Below are 5,345 nucleotides of genomic sequence, written 5' to 3'. Positions count from 1 at the left end.
TTTTGTTCTCTGGTGGAGTAACGTTATCAGTGTTATTCTGGAGAGGTTGTAACTAGACATGCAAATTTAGTCGATTTTAATAAGAGTCAAAGTCTTACGCAAATTGGCGGTGTTTGTTTTTGTGTACTTAGACACTGACCAGAATATTTTCGATGAGGGATTTACTTTAAAGATAAGACTGATATTGCTGAAGAGTATACTCACGTTATTACTTGAAGTTAAGATTTGAGTACTGAGAATTTTTATTAGATATTGCTTATACATAGTCTCTGGCAATGAGGGCGGCATATTTCAATTCACTGACGGCAGCTTATGCGGAAGAAGTTAATTATTGTCGTCACTCCTGCACTTCTCCTACCAAATGATTTCTCTGTCGTTGTGAGATAAACGAACCCCTACTATATTTTAAAAATTAACTTACAGGATGAGGTTTTGGGCTTTTGTGACGACCAAGATTGTTTCACGCAATTTCCAGTCTCACGTAACACCGCGACATGTAGACGAGATATGGTGGCGTTCAGTTCCCGTGCGCCATACTGAGCGACAACGTCCAGGACAGAGCGGAGTATCCGTGCCCACATGACACTAAGACATATTCTGCATACAGCTCTGAGGTAAATAGAAGACGACAATCCCGAACACATCAGTATACATACTGAGCACCAATAGAAAGTGATTACAGCAAACAGTTTCGGTCTGAAGACTCGACATTTACAAGGCTTTTTTTTTAAGTTAGGAATCGTTTCTATATTAAACAAATAGAATTACATTTTTAAAAATGCGAGGAGTGTTCAATAAGTCATGCAACACTTTTTTTTCTGAAAGCAGGTTGGTTTTATTCAGGATTCCAATACACCCACTCTTGTGGCTATAAAACCCTATTTTTCACCATAATCTACATTGAATGCGACGGCCTTACGCTACCTTACTGAGAGAGTCTGTATGGCCGAATGGTACTTTACCACTTCACTGATCGACGTCGGAGCCCACATCTTGCTGCATAAGTAACATCCCCGCCATCTACGTACTGCTTTCCACGGAGCGCATCCCTCTTTGGGCCAACCAGATGAAAGTCGGAATGTGCAAGATTCGGGTTGTAGGGTGATGTTTCGTGAGATCCTATTTGGCGTGGGGACTGTGTGAGGCCTTCCGTTGTCATGGAGAAGTTAGATTTCAGTTTTGTGGCGACAGACACGCTGAAGTCTTTGCTTAAACTTCCTGAGGGTAGTACATTACACTTCAGAGTTGATCGCTGCACCATAAGGCAGGACATCAAGCATAATAAACCCTTCAGACTCCCAGAAGTCCCTCGCCATGACTGTACGAACTTTTTCTTCGGTGGAAAGGCGGTGTGGCGCCAATCCATGGATTCCCGTTTTGTTTCCGGTTGCAAGTGATGAACCCATATTTCATCGCCTGTGACGACGTTCGACAAAAAATTATCACGATCAACCCCTCGTAATGCGCAAGCAATTCAAAACAGATGGTCCTTCGTTGCACTTTATGGTCTTGTGTTAGGCGTCAAGGAACCTAACGGGAACACACCTTTGAGTACCCCAACTAGTGGACGAGTGTGTCAGAGCTACCAGCAGAGATGCCTAGTTCACCAGCGGAGGTTTGATTGTGATCTGTCGATCACCTCGAATGAGAGTGTCCTCACGTACCAACACTGCATGAATTACACCTGTGTGCGGCCAGCCGGCACGCGGGAGATCGTACAGATTTGCGCGACGTTGCGATGTGACAGATACCTCGCCCAACAACACTGTGCTTTTGTTCACTGCCAGGTCTCCGTACACATTATGCAACGCCTATAAATATCTGTGAAGCTCTTGTTTTCCACCAAAAGAAACTCAATGACAGCTCTCTACTTGGAACGCACCTCCGTTACAGACGCCATTTTGGAGGCTGTGTATAGCGGCGCCTCCCATTGGAACTTCATGAAACTATAGGGGCTAATGCGGGAATATTCCGCGATGTCTCACAGCAAATACCTAAATTGGCCGAGAATTAAAAAAAAAAAAAAAAGTATTGCATCACTTATTGAAGGCCTCTCATTTTTAAAAGTTACCAGTATGCATGCACCTTAAGCGACTTTTCAAAATAATTCCCACCAGTATTAAGACGTTTATTATAACTTACAACCAACATCTAACTTGCACTCTAAAGAGCCGGCCGCGGTGGCCGAGCGGTTCTAGGCGCTTCCGTCCGGAACCGCGCGACTGCTACGGTCTCAGGTTCGAATCCTGCCTCGGACATGGATGTGTGTGATGTCCTTACGTTAGTTAGGTTTAAGTAGTTTTAAGTTCTAGGGGACTGATGACCTCAGATGTTAAGTCCCATAGTACTCAGAGCCATTTTTTTTGCACTCTCAAGAAACTCTGCCGCCAGATTTTCTAGATCAGGGATTACGTTGGACGGGCTTGTCATGAGCAACAAAGACTATTTTACTGAGCTCTCCACACCTGTTGTTTTGAATTGCTCGGCGCAGTTTCCTCTTACAGAAGGCCTCACAATAGGAATTAATTCTGCTAAAATCTAGTAAAAAGAACCGCTGCTTAACTTAAACAACAGTGAACACCAATTTTCGGGCTGAAATTGTTTGTTTAAACTTCACTCTCTTTGATTACGTTCAATGCTTCCATTTCAGGAACGGTTATTTCCATTTAGGTGTTACTGGAATTTGGCATCATCATTGTGCACTACGTCTTCAGCGATGACAGATGGTTGCGCACTTCGCACTTCATCATAACCATTAATTATGTGTTTGTAATCTGGCATAAACTAAGTAGGTTACTGCCGCGAAACACGTTTATAGCGTGTGGAAACTAAGATCGACACTAAGTTAATAACCGAAACGCAACAGACAGAGAAAGTCACGCTTGTAAATAATGTGAGGCCAATGAACAAAACAAGAATCGTCTTATACAACACACTATCACAGTTACAATCAATAGCCACGTCCGAAGACGATGTAATAGTCGTATTTTCCAATCGGCAAACGAAGGCTTCAGTACCGGCAAAGAGATACGATTACTGGGTCACGTATTTATTTCCAGTAGCCGGCTACCGGCCATCCGCATGAGACATGTTTGACGCGACCCGTGGAGTGGCAGCGGCTGAAAGGAGAACTGTCTGTCACACAGGTAACTTTGTCGCCATTCTCTATGTGCCACGCAGATCACTTCGTCGGCATTCTCCGGGGCTGCCTCCACCCCGAAGAGGTGGCGCGAAATTAGAGAAGTAGCATGTCCATCTTTGAACGCTGTAACCCATTGTCTTACGATTCCGTCGCTCGTTGTGCTTAAAATTATTCGAGATACAGAAACATGCTGCCACAGGGCGGGAGTGAGGAGGCAGTTACCAGTCCACTTCACCTTGTCTACCAAGACGGCATTTCTACTGAACCGAGCTTCCAGTCTAGTGCGAAATCACATACGTTTCACGTCAAAAATTGAAGACCCTCAAAGGACAGACAAGCAGCAATATCCTTTGGTACTAGCTGGCGGGATTATGAAGACGTCGACATACTGGCTGTTTCAAAGTGTAGTGGTAGATTGCGCCATGGGGGACAACTTTTGTTACAGGCAGAATGTGCGCTGACGCTTCTCGACGATACTAGGTGTCATGCCACTGAGAGGCGGCAGGGCGTAGGCACACTGTGGCGTGAGCATGCAGTGTGTGTTGCCTATAATCAGTCACCTGCTCTGCCTGAAAGAGAACAGGTATAGTTGATGATTTTCCTCTAAAATATCTCTCTATGACTAGAGACACTCACTCTTGAGAATTTTCTTGTAGAAAACCATTCTATCAGTTTATTAGGGTAGGTAATATGCAGATACAGCACACCTGCTTAGTATATCCCGCTAATCTGCTGAACTCTCGTCGACCTACGGCCGGAGAATCCAATTAAAAGAGCCTCACTGGGAAACACTAGCGAACATTTTTATCCTTAACAGAAGTTGTTCGTCGTGACGTGATCTACCGCCCCTGATGTTTCTCACAAAGACTTTGAAACACCCCGACTAAATTAATTTGCAACGGAACGTGGCTTGTTCCCAGCGCGGTTTGTGGAGGCTGTGTGTGGCCAGCGCAGCTGAGAGGATGTGACGCGCGGAGATTGCGTGTGCGTGCGCTGACATCACTGCGCTAAGCCCGCTCCCTGTCTTTCGTATCGCACACACTCCAAACATCACCGGCACATAGACTGGTAATCCCGCTTTGCGAAGCTCTATTGTTACAAGAAGTCTTAACGGCTCCAATTCGGTGATCTCACGACCAGTCAAAAGTTTCAAGTATTGTATATGACGATAGTATCTGTTCCCGAAAGAACAGTTACCGTTGATGACCTTGCAGCTTTGCTAGAAATAAAATGATAAGTAAATGGACACCCTAGCTGCAACAGGCGTTGATATACTTCACTGGGGACATGTTGAAAATGTGTGCCCCGACCGGGACTCGAACCCGGGATCTCCTGCTTACATGGCAGACGCTCTATCCATCTGAGCCACCGAGGGCACAGAGGATAGTGCACCTGCAGGGAATTATCCCTTGCACGCTCCCCGTGAGACCCACATTCACAACATGTCCACACCACTACATTCGTAGTGCGCCTAATAGTTGTTTGCCCATCATACTCATTACTCGTGGCAGATTAATCTACCATGTCCCGTACGAGTTCGGGCATAGCGTGTGCGTTCGCACAAGAAGGTCAATGGCCGGGAAGCCATATTTTAATGAGTATGATGGGCAAACATCTATTAGGCGCACTACGAATGTAGTGGTGTGGACATGTTGTGAATGTGGGTCTCACGGGGAGCGTGCAAGGGATAAGTCCCTTCAGGTGCACTATCCTCTGTGCCCTCGGTGGCTCAGATGGATAGAGCGTCGGCCATGTAAGCAGGAGATCCCGGGTTCGAGTCCCGGTCGGGGCACACATTTTCAACATGTCCCCAGTGAAGTATATCAACGCCTGTTGCAGCTAGGGTGTCCATTTACTTATCATTTCATTTCAAGTATTGCATATTATGGCAACTAAATAACTTTTACTGTGCTAAACTAGTCTGCCAAATAAAATAAGTACCGCAATTTGTCTCCGGACCCTAGCGCTTTACCTGCCGTACGAGGGCAAGCATACATTTTCTCTCAGAAATGGCGTTGATACCACTGTTTTTTGTTTTTTTTTTCGTTATGTCGACACACGTTGCGCAGAAAAGTAAGTCAAGTTCCAAATTATTTGCAGAATAATCCTGTTAATTACGCTTCTTACGAGGGGTAAGTTACAAATTGGCAGACCAAGTAAGTTTTACTTAATGCTGATCTACATTGCAAAAATTATACAGATG

The 5,345-nt window shown here is 45.1% G+C and overlaps 2 non-coding genes across 2 annotated transcripts; one reads left to right on the top strand and one right to left on the bottom strand.

Annotated features, from left to right (window-relative positions):
* Positions 1-4,443: 4,443 nt before the first annotated feature.
* Positions 4,444-4,518, bottom strand: Trnat-ugu (transfer RNA threonine (anticodon UGU)). Its single transcript has one exon. It is a non-coding gene; the product is annotated as a tRNA-Thr (tRNA).
* A 341-nt stretch (positions 4,519-4,859) lies between these two features.
* Positions 4,860-4,934, top strand: Trnat-ugu (transfer RNA threonine (anticodon UGU)). Its single transcript has one exon. It is a non-coding gene; the product is annotated as a tRNA-Thr (tRNA).
* The last annotated feature ends 411 nt before the right edge of the window (positions 4,935-5,345 follow it).

Source organism: Schistocerca serialis, chromosome 2, assembly GCF_023864345.2.
Source record: "Schistocerca serialis cubense isolate TAMUIC-IGC-003099 chromosome 2, iqSchSeri2.2, whole genome shotgun sequence".
NCBI lineage: Eukaryota > Metazoa > Arthropoda > Insecta > Orthoptera > Acrididae > Schistocerca > Schistocerca serialis.
Note: the sequence above shows the minus strand (reverse complement) of the source record. Positions and strands in the feature narration are given on the sequence as shown.